This window comes from Anthonomus grandis, chromosome 22 (genome assembly GCF_022605725.1).
Source record: "Anthonomus grandis grandis chromosome 22, icAntGran1.3, whole genome shotgun sequence".
Taxonomy (NCBI): domain Eukaryota; kingdom Metazoa; phylum Arthropoda; class Insecta; order Coleoptera; family Curculionidae; genus Anthonomus; species Anthonomus grandis.
In genome coordinates this window covers 13,343,975-13,356,271 of record NC_065567.1, presented here as the reverse complement: position 1 = coordinate 13,356,271, position 12,297 = coordinate 13,343,975, and the positions used below count along the sequence as shown (strand labels likewise).

Sequence of the window (12,297 nt, the reverse complement as noted above, 5' to 3'; positions counted from 1 at the left end):
TGAAAGTATCTTATGATAGAATTTTATTATCAACAGAATCGAAAACTTGAAAATAAAACGTACAAAGTTCAGATTAGTTCAGCGAGTTCAGAGGTCGTGTTTGCGGTTTGCATTTGGCATAAGGAAGTTTGAGCCAGTAATTCACAAACTCAAAACTTGCAATTGGTTGGATATGGAAAATCGCCGTACATTTCACTCCGCTGTCTTATTCCACAGAATAATATTTAATAAAAGTCCACCATATTTGTACAACAAAATAAAGTTTAGAACAGATGTTCACAACTTAAACCTAAGGTATAGGGGCTTAATATCTCCTCCTTTCCATAAGACTGCCTTGTTTGCAAGATCTTTCTCTTATAATGTTTACCTAATATACAATCATATTCCTCTCGAAATGAAAATACTCACGCCAACAAAATTCAAATATCTATATAAAAATAACTTGCTAACACACCACTAAGTCTTGTTGTTTTTTATTTATCTTTTTTTTTCATACGGTATAGTGTACTTGTGTTTTGGGTAGGTACAAACGTCTACTATAAGTATAAGAACTAGGAACTATTAGAATGTTTTAGGTAAAAACAGTGTTGTAATTTACTTGTGTTGGAATTATAAAACTACATACTACTTATGATTTGCTATTGTGCTAACATTGAATCTATATATTAATTTAATATTCTTTGTTGTTAGTTACAGTTACAAAATTTTCACGGAGTTTATTCAATATCAGTTTTTTCTGCCTTAAACTCCATTTTGCAGTAATACATTTATCATGTATGAAGAATGTATACCAATAATGCATTGTAAACTTGTACTATTACTGGCAAATAAATTTATTTATTATTATTATTATTATTATTAAATAAAAGAAATTGAAACAAAAGTCAGAAAATTATTAAGTGTTGACCTTCCACTTCTATACATTTTTCGACTCGCTTTCTAAACGATCGGTGAACAGAGTGTAGCATCTGTGGAGTTATCTGCCCGCAAACCTCCCTGATTCGCAGCTTCATATTTTCGGGAGTCGTTGGTGGATGGCGATATACCAACTTCTTCAAATAACCCCATAGAAAAAAATCTAAGGGCGTCAAATCAGGTGACCGTGGCGGCCACTGGACTGCTCCACCGCGACCTATTCAACGTCCATTGAAGTCACGATCTAACACTTGGCACGCAACGCGTGAATAATACCACATATTTAGTCTCACTTCAAAATACACATCTTCCAAAAATACTGGTAGAATCTCCAGCAAAAAATTAGGGTATTTTTGGCCTGCAAGGACACCATCAATAAAATAAGTTCCTATGACTTTATCATTGATGATGCCACACCAGACATTCACAGACCATGGCCGCTTATGTTCTATCGCTCGAAACCACCTGGGATTTTCAACTGCCCAATAATGCATGTTATGACGATTAACTACACCATAGTTTGTAAATGAAGCTTCATCGGTGAATAGGATGCGCAGAAAGAAATTGTTATTTTCATGCAACTGATTTTGGGCCCATTCACAAAACAACACTCGATTTTGGAAATCATGCCCGTGAAGCTCTTAACGTAACGACAAGTGATACGGATGAAACTTGTGGCGTTTCAAAATACTTAGGACAATTGTTTTGGAGATTTCAGAAGCAGAAGAAATTGATCGTGAGCTGACTCCAGGATTATGGGCAACTGCAGCTAAGACGGCCATTTCATTATTTTGACTGGTAATGCTTCTCTTTCGTGATCGATTTATCGTTCTCACACTTTCTTCTTCAAAGAAAATCTTCTATAAAGTGGTTCACTACACGAAAAAATGATGCTCGCAATTGAAGTCGCCGTTGAGAATGTCGCATGGTATACAGTTCAATGGCTCTATTAATATTCCGTTCAGATTCACCATAGATAAGGACCATTTCAACTTTTTCATTTATTGTTAGGCATTCCATAGTCACTCAACAAAATAGTTAAATACTTGATAACTGAACGAATACTGTGAACCAAAATAATCTCTCATTTACTTTATTCATCAGTATTTGTTTACAATCGGTTGAAATACCGGGGATAAACACGTGAGAAAATGTTCGCATCATAACAACTTGCATTGATCATTGATCAACAATGCCTTGTCACAACAATATTGAAAAATTGCTGAACCAAAGCTATTCCTATTTCTAATGTCATTGTCAAGGAAAAAGTTCGTAAAAGAATCAGGAATTAATATCTTGAAAAGGAAAAGTCGCATGTAAAAAAGTGTCAGATGAAAGTTACTTATTTTTTAATACTAAATCAGATACTATTAAAAAAAAATAGAGGTTTCTATGCAAAAAAGTGAAATTAACCTTCATTTGACCTTGAAGACGTCCACTCAAGGTCAAACCAATGACTTGATTTTATGGCCCCCTGGAAACCATTAAAACTTCACATGAAACATTTTCTGGATACATGTTTAGTTTGAGAGGTACTGCGATCTCTCAAGTTAAATGGACCAACCTATATATAGGCATAAACACATATTAAGTTGCTTAAGTGCTTATCTTGTACAAAATTATATTGTTTGATATTATTATAATAAAATTATTCTAAGACTAAATAAATGTATTAAATTCAGATAAAAATTAACGTTAACGTGGGTCTAATAAATGGGTTAAAAGTAATTTTAATAAAAATAGGAATTCTGTATATTTTTATTGGGCATTATATATAATTAACTTAAAATTTAGCTTCATGCTATAAAGAGTGTCATAAGTCTAAAAAATATCATGATATTAAAATATTAAAAACTCTCGGTTAATCAAAATCTCGTCTGAAATTTAAAACTATCACCACAAAAGGGGAGAAGTCTCTTTTCAGAGTAATATACCTGACTGAAAATATGAATGAGGTATCATTATGGGAATTGGAAAAGAAGTTCTGCCTTAAAGAAAGTTTTTTTATCTAAAGTTTTGCTGTAGTTTATCATTTAATGGATGTGAAACTGATGGATTCTTGTCTAGTTAAAGCAGCTTACTGAGCCTAGTCACTTCTTTGTTCTTTGCCTTTGTCAGCTGGTAAGAAACATAGTAAAGCGTTAGAGCCGTTATAGGTATATTAAATTGAATTTCAGACCCGATAATCGGTTCTAATTTCTAAGCTTTCATTGTATTTATTTTAAGTTTAGCGCAATGTTTCTGTTGGATCTCTAAACTTCGAACTAAATTTAAAACAAAGGAAATTCGAATTTAGTACTATAACAAAGTCTTACTTTCAAAAACAGATCAGTCCTAATAGTGCACAACGCAAAACCATTTTATTCTTACGTGAAGGAGCCATAGTAAGCAATATTAAGCGACCGCAAAAAAAAATTGAACTCTGCCGCCGTCAGAGGCGTTTCGTTGTTAAAATAAACCGGCTGTATAATATAAAATATTCTTCATATTTTTAATTTTTTTTGTGATAGTTTTAGTAAAAATATTAACTTAACTAATTGCTTTGATCTGATTGAATTTTTATCAATTCTAAATTTGTTTTTGGTTTAATAGATTTACGATTGATATTATTAAAATATGTTGTAAAGCTTACATGGGTTATGGTTTTAACGTTATACAATATTTTAAGATAGGAAACCAAAAAATAAGCAGGTATTTTCAACTTAGAGATCATTCTCCAAAGCAAATGAAGTTTAATTTAAAATATAATGTCGTTTATAAATTCACTTATTAAATTATTATAAACTTAGCAATATTTAGTATGCTAAAAGATTTTTCAGAACTAGAATCGTCATCGTCAGACCGAATTATTATTTGGGATAGGGGTGGTAAAACTGTATATTCGTTTTCTGTTTGAATTACGTATTCTACACGATTTTTCAATACACTTTCGAATTCTTCCAACCCAACTCAACCCAACCCCAAACTAAGTCGATCAGATCAAAGTTAATAATCTTGGCAATATTGTCAATACCATATTAATTTTTTTAGGTTATAACCTTTAATTTTATTTACAATTCCTTTTTTAAAGCGATTTTGTCGGTTACGGGAATGTTCTTATATTCTTCATACTGAATTTGGAGGAATGTTTGATAAGAGCAGATTAGAGAAGCATTTTTCAAATAATCCTGCAGTTATATCTGCATGGTAATCAGCCGAAGATTAAGAAGTATTTCTAGCACACAAAAGTAACGCATTTATAACAAATCCTTCTATACTGCCGGTACTACGTACTGTATTCGTATACTGTATACTGTACTCGTTTAAAATTGTCTCAACCGCCCGAGAGTTTAGAGTCCTTGAAAATCTATACCCTAAACATAAATAAATAAATAATAATATAAGCAGAGGTTCAGAGAGACCAAAAGTGAAAGAGGCAGTGAGTGCTAGCACTTCAGCTTATAAAAGCCATGTAGTGGTCATAGTTTATCAGGTGTGGTGGTGTTTGTCCACTAGGTGGATATTAGAATGGTTGATTGTTTTGTACACAGGTAAATCATGTCGACATGTGAATAATATTTCATGTTGTTATTGTATAAGTCTATTGCTAGAGTTTTATGGTATACCAGAGTTTGTCGCTGTTTATCGAGGTATTACCAGCTTGTGATCGATTGTGTAGCAATCGACAGGGATGCCCTCTGAGCTCGCAGTTCCTTCGAGTTGGTCTTCTGAGTTATAGAGAGCCGTCGCTTGTCTTCTCGAGTGACATATTTGGATTCTAAGATCAAAAATCGGTATATGTTATCTTAGTTTCCTATGCTTACTGCTTAGCCTCAGCCATAGTAGAGCGTCTGGGGTAGCCTTAATTATTTTAGGGGACACGAGCTACTCGTCGAAGAAAGAAAATATGTACACTGGTGGCCAAAAAAATAAGAGTGCCTGGTTTTATTTGAATATTAATAATAATGATTTCATATTTGTACAACATATGCCATCAGTGATAAAAAATAAATACACGTTATTCTTTGCCAGTTTAATTTGTAATTATAAATAAATAATTTATTTCTAACACGTTTTATGGTGCATTAAAAAATAAGGGTATTTTTCAAAAATAGCCATAAAAAATTATAATTACAATGTACCGCAAAACAAACGACAGCATTAGATAAGTGCTTCCTGAACTTCCTTCCATAAATCTTGCTTATTTGTTATTTTTTTATAAGCTATTCGGTTTTTCAGCTCCTTCCATGGGTTTTAAATAGGATTAAGGTCAGGCAATTGTGATGGCTATTCCAGAACCGAAACCCTATTTTGTGTAAACCATTGTTTAACAATCCGTGCCGTATGTTTAGGATCGTTATCTTATTGATTCACCCACCTTATAGGCATTTTTGTTTCGGCATATGGTAGCCACGACTATATCCAAGATATCCTAATAAATTTCTTTTGTCATGGTCTCTTTAATCCAAGATATGGAACCTACTCCATTATAGGAAAAACAGCCCCACAGTTTGATATTTCCACCTCCGTGTGTAACTGTGCCTATTATGTTTCTAGGATTAATTCTTCATTCTTCGTCCTTCTAACGAATCATCTTCCATCTGATCTGAATAAGTTGATCTTCATCTCATCACTAAAAAGAATGTTGCAGCAATTTCTTTGAAAATTTTCATTAAAATTATTCTTAATAAATGCCAGTCTTTGTTTTATATTCTTTTTGCTTACAAATGGGACTTTTCTGGCCACTCGACCATATAATTTTTGGTCTTGCAAACGTCTTCTTATCGTCCTAGTGCTAATACTTTGGCTTAAGTTTCATTTTATAGAGGTAGATGTGGAAAAAGGTTGTTTACTGACTTCGCTTACAATAAGCTTATCAGTCTTCCGTGTGGTTTTTCTCGGACGGCCTCGATTTTCAGGAACATTTTCCGTTCTATTTTGTGTTTTGAACTCACAAGGTGATCTTTTAAGCACATTTGCAATAAATGCATAGGATTTATTTTGACTCTTCAATTGCAAAATTAGACGCCTTTCTTCGGGGCAATGCTTTTGGCGACCCATATTTACCAACGCGATGCAACGATCTTCTTGAAACTGACTTGTTTTTATGGAAAATATCACAAACAAATCTTCTAACTAAATAAACAGAGACCAAATAGTTACAATAAAGAAATACTCTTATTTTTTTGTCCACAAGATTTTTAAACAATAATGAAAAAAAAATGCTTTTAGAAGATAAGGCATTCTTGGTTTATTTATAAATTTTACTAAGTAAGCAGATTTAATGCTGGAAGAAAATGCGTAGTATTTTATTTGCAAATTCCAACATATAGGGAAGCTAATTTCGTTTGATTTGAAATTTAATATGCACTCTTATTTTTTTTGGCCACAAATGTATATATATGTAAATTATTAGCAAATATAAAGTAATTCTATTGATGGTTGTTGGCATGACTATCAAGGGGACTGAGGTTACATGGTAAGTAAACTTACGTATGTCGACTGAAGCACATGCTTCCAACGAGCTTTTCAATTTCAAAGAATTTTGTCCTTTATAGTATCACCTATAAAGCTTTTATTGCATTAGTTGCAAACATGTTGCTTATGCATAATGATGGTAAAGCTTACTGAAAGCTGTGACAGGTTTCTATTTATTGTGCATAATATTTTATCTTAATTTTTTGACTCCTGGTACATAAAACGCTCATAATACAATTTTTTGCCGTGAAAGGCCGCCCTGAGCGCGGGTTGTTACCAACAGTTAGTAGCATTATAGGACTTTAGTTTATAAAACAATTCTTTTATTTGTTTAACTGTTATGTTGAAGGTTATGGTCATTATGTTGGAGTAGTCAAATATTTTGTTCAAGAACATTAAAATATTGTTTCTGGAAATAAGTATTCTACTGGGCCCAATAAATTTTAACAAAAAAAATTTTAATGTTTTAAAAATTCAAAATTTCAACAATAGTCAGAAGAATTTCAAGTGTTTAACAGGTATGCCTAGGTCTAGGAATAAAATTAATGCTCATTTAGTAATAATTATTTATTTATAAAACTTTTTATAATTAAGACTAAATGCATTTAACTCTTGCATAATGTTTGTATAAAATAATAAAAAGAAATGTAGGAAGTTATGCATAAATTTAAAATAACTATTTAAGTTAAAATTATATCCCCGAAAAATTTAAATACATCCAAAGAAAAAAAATCAGGAGTCAACACAAATTAGCATTTATTCTAATTTCTTTATGATATGATAAATTTCATTATTTCAACGTCAAATAAAAAATAACAGCTTAGAATCATACATCCAAAGAAAAAAAGCTCTTTTTTTGAGATAATTTCGATTAACACCATATACACACTGCAGTATATTTATACCTCTAAAGATAAAAATTACCACTTTGAAATCTTCAAATACATGAAGATAGTATTACTAAATAAATAAAACATACTACTTGTATTCAGCGTATATAATAAATTAAAAATTGGTGCCTAGCACTTTCGGCCGTAGGCCATCATCATTAAGACATTTTCAAAGCAACAACACTATTCTAGAAAAACGGTACACCATATACTGCCTATAGTTTCTTAATTACTTTATGAACTAGTAATACTATCATAGTATTCTCCAATAATAATGAGTGATTCTCTGATGAAGGATGACTCTTATTGTTGGATCGCAATTAAATATTAGAAAAATAATAATAACGAAAAGAGAAAATAATTTCGTTAAGAAGTAACGTTATTCTCGCTTGTAAACAGCCTTTTAAAATTGAATATTATGCCATTTATAAACGGGCCTTCCTAGTGTTGAAGTAAAAAAGGAGAGGCTAATGACGGAACATTGAGGTGTTACGGAGAATGACAATTTAAAATAAATGAGCCTTGAATAATTTAATGATATTTTTGCATTGGAAAAGCATTAAAACCGATAAAAACTTCTAAAGAGAGTTAAAAGATTGGTTCGCCAGTATTTCTGCACCCTTATATTACTAAAGAATATAACGCACCTACCGATAGAAAAGTGTATTTGACTTGCAGGCTAAAACGTTGCTCATTATTAAGTTGGAAAAACATTTATCGACTTAATGCGAGAAACATCTTTTTGATATATTTCAAATTAGATAAAATTTTTCTAATTTGTAGAAAGGCAATTAAACATTTTGCAATAAGAAATTTTAACAATATGTAAATTCTAGGCAGACAAAACATATGGTGCAAAAGCACCTACAGAGGTTTCATCAAGTCTAGGATCTTCCCACACGACGCAGATATTCAATCCAACACAGAAAAAAGTATATCTTAATATCTCAAGATAAGCAGCTAAATAGAAGCAGTCAGCATGTGTCAAAGAAAGACCGAAGTTCAAGTCTTATGGAGGCACTGAGCCCATATAAAGGGTGTTTTTTTGAGAGGTATACAAATTTGAAGTGAAATAAAACTATTAAAAAAAATGTATTGATATGGTATTGGTTTTATTTAAAAGATATTGTTATGCCATTAGTGCTTAAAAATGATTTCGGGCATATGAGCGCCACGGCTGGTTCGAATGTAGCGTAATCGGGAAGTCCAATTTTCGACTACTTTTTCAAGCATCTGGGGCCGTGCTCTCGGCAATAACGCGGCGAATGTTTGCTTCCACGTGATCCAATGTCTGTGGTTTATCTTTGAAGACATGTGACTTCACATATCCCCAAAGAAAATAATCCAGGGGTGTGAGATCACACGATCGTGGAGGCCAGTTCACAGGTCCATTGCGTGAAATTATGCGATCATGGAATGTTTCCCGCAATAAATTGATAGTGTCACGCGCTGTGTGGCATGTTGCACCATCTTGTTGAAACCAAAGCTCTGCCACATCAAGTCGGTTCAACTGGGGAATAAAAAAGTCGGCAATCATGGCTCTATAACGTTCTCCATTGACTGTAATATTCTGGTCGTTATCATATTTAAAAAAACATGGGCCAATGATTCCTCCTGACCATAAAGCGCACCAAACTATGACTTTTAATGGATGTAAGGGCGTCTCAACAAAAGCTTCTGGATTTTCTCCACTCCAAACTCGGCAATTTTGCTTATTGACGAAGCCCTTCAAACAAAAATGGCCCTCATCGCTGAACAAATTTTGGATTGAAAAAATGGGTCAAGCTAAATACTGTTTTCCGCCCATTCACCGAACGTACGGCGCGCATGATGGTCGCGCGGTTTCAGTTCTTGCACAAGTTGGATCTTGTAAGCTCGCAAGCCAAGATCTTGCCGCAACATCTTCCACAAAGTGGATGGGCACAGCCCCAATTGTTGTGCACAATGGCGAATTGACTCATTCGGGTCCTCTTCAACAGTATCCTTCACAGCAGCAATAACTTCTTCTGTGCGCACTGTATGGCGTCTTTGTGGATGCGTATTATCAACTAGAGTATGCGTGGTACGAAAACGATCCATGGTTTTTCGAATAACTTGCTCGGGTGGCCGATTATGTCGACCCTAAAATGGACGCAGCGCACGGTGAGTTTCGCGAATTGAACTATGATTTTCAAAATATATTTGCACAATTGAAAGCGTTGTTCTGGAGTAAGTCTATTCATTGTAAAATAACAAACTATACTGACCACGAATACACCACCAACTGTCAAATTGACAATCACCAGAAACAGTTTTGACAACTTAAAATCCAAACCTCTAAAAAAAACACCCTTTACAAAATCGTAAAACAATGGTAACATGGCAACGATACACAATAAAAGGAAAAACCTAGGAAATCTTCACCCTATGACCATGCCCAAGGTGATCTTTAATCTAAATATCAGCAAAATAAAAAAAAATATAAGAAAAGGTCGAAATAAGATCATGGATCAGTTAAATAACCCCGAAGCAGCACATAAATTCTTATATCATAAAGAACTTAAAGACAAAGGATTTAATATACAGGGTGGCCCATCGAAAATAGTCGGAAATTTGGGGCCTTTTTTTAAAAAGTTTAAAAAAATGCTCGGACCCGTCGATTTTTGATTTTAGGGGGACAATTTTTTGTAACTCATTAACATCAACTTCTTGGCGGGGGTTGCAACCACCCTTAAAATCTTACATAGGAGTGGGGTTCTAGTGATCTTTTTATTCTAGTTACAACTGCCAAGTTTGAAAATGCTAGCTTGAGTTTTCGCAATATGACAGCTTGTCAAAGATGTTGAAGCAATACCATCGTTTAATACTTTTAGCGCTAGTTTTTAGAGGTTCTTGATTTACAAAACAAAAATGCTCGCACCCATCGATTTTTGAATTTAGAAAAAAGATTTTTTGTTTAAATTTTTAACCCCACAACTTTAACTTCTCAGCGGGGGTGACATTCACCTTTATTTTTTAAATGGGAAGGGGTGTGTTGTAAAAGGGCATCTTTGAAAGGGCATTCAGTTCAACAATCTGACTTTATCTTTAGTAAACAAGTTGATGTAAATTAGTTATTTCTATGCTTTTCTTTCAATTCGATAAAAATGGTTTATTCTATTGCGGAGAGAGTGGAAATTATTGAATTTTAGTTTATAAACAATCAATGTGCAAAACTAACGGCAACTTTTTTTTAATGAAAGACATGGGAAGAAACACGAACATCATGGTTACATCCTAGAGTTAGTGGCAGAATTTCGGGAAACTGGTTCGGTGGCAAATAAAAAACGGAATATTGAAAATCCAGTGAGAAATGAGGCAGTAGAAGTCGGTGTTCTCAGTGAAGTTAGTATGAACCCTACATTGGGGTACCAGAAAACTTTCTCATGTAACGGGAGTCTCGCGGACTACTGTACAGAGAATTCTAAAACATAATAAATGGCACCTATATAAAATTCAACTTACGACACCCGTTTACATTTTTGTGAAATAATGTCCGAACTAATTTCAAATAATCCCAACTATCTTACCACTAACTTTTATGATAATAATGTGACACTGACAAAAATTATAAACTCTACAAACAATAAAAGCCCTACAAAAAAATTCTAAACGGGTGTAGTGAAAAAAATAAAAACAAATAAAAATGCAAAATATAAGATATTGAAAGGGTGCCATTTTGCTATTTGGTCCTATGTATTATATAATGATATATAATAGATAGGACCTAATTTCATTTTTGCACTCTTTTGTACGATTTAAATGAAAAATAGATATAAAATATTCTGTAATCTTATCTACTTTATCGCCAGTTAAAGAAATCCATTTTTCAAAATCACATTCCATAACTGAAATTAAAAAAAATACACTATTTCAAGAGGAGAAGATATAAATTAACAATAAGAATAATGATATTTTCCTAGAAATAGGTTTCCAAACAGTAACACCCATGCCAACAAATATGTTTAAATATTTTTAAAAAAATACCGAATAGACAGGTATGACTTAATCGATAATATGTGGTAATTATTGGACCAAAAATCTAAGAGTTCTCTCGTGTTCATTTGTTTAAAACTCTATTAACCTTTTTAAATTTATAATTTCTTATTTTTTACATAACTTTTATTTATAGTATTTTTTTCATATAACATTAAACATATAAAAATTACTCATAATAAATATTAAAGTACTCACCTTCATGGTTTTCTTTCATTTCGCCAAATTAAAAACACCTAAAAACTTTCGAATCAGCACTTAAGTTTAGGAAGTTTAAACTTAGACCGAAAAATGCATCTAATTTTGTTTACTTCTTTGATGAAAATATCGCATATGTCTTTAACATTTTTGTTTCATAACAACATGATAAGTGAAAAAAAGAACTTTTAACAATATTTCTGGTTATTCTTTGAATATCTAATATATATTTTTTTTGATCTTGTATAGAGTGAGAAAAATGTATAGAATGAGAAATAAAAAGTGTTGTTCTTATAAAATAAAATATAATCTCTAATAACAATAGAATGTAAACGTTAAAAAAACAGACACTAAAAGTCTAAATAATAAACTTAAGAAATAATTCTTCAAATTAAAGGCTCAAAAAGCCCTTCTTTTTTAGCTAAACAAAATGTTAGCCTATCCTATAAGCTGTTTCTTACTCCCAAAAGAGTTTGAGGTAAAATAGAATTGGCAGATTCAACAATTTTGTTTCTCAACTCCTCTAAATTCGTTGGCCTACTATTATGATGTTTATAAGTAGTCTTTTTAAAATAACCCCATAAATAAAAATCATTTGATAATAAATCGGGAGATCTTGGAGGCCATTTAATATTGCCAATTCCACTAATAAGGCGGTTAGGAAAAGTATTTGCTAAAAATTTACTTTTTTTTACTGCATTATGAGTAGGACAGCGAGTAGCTGAACTGCAGGAAGAACTTTGTTTTATAGCAACTCATGGTATTTTTTTGGCGTTCAAAGGACCATCACTGAAAAGTGCCCCAATAATATGGTCGCCTAAAA

At 32.5% G+C, this 12,297-nt stretch overlaps 1 protein-coding gene across 2 annotated transcripts in view; it reads right to left on the bottom strand.

The window, feature by feature from the left end:
• Positions 1–12,297, bottom strand: part of LOC126748925 (atrial natriuretic peptide-converting enzyme) — a 126,769-nt gene that overhangs the window by 39,157 nt on the left and 75,315 nt on the right. The window lies entirely within an intron of this gene.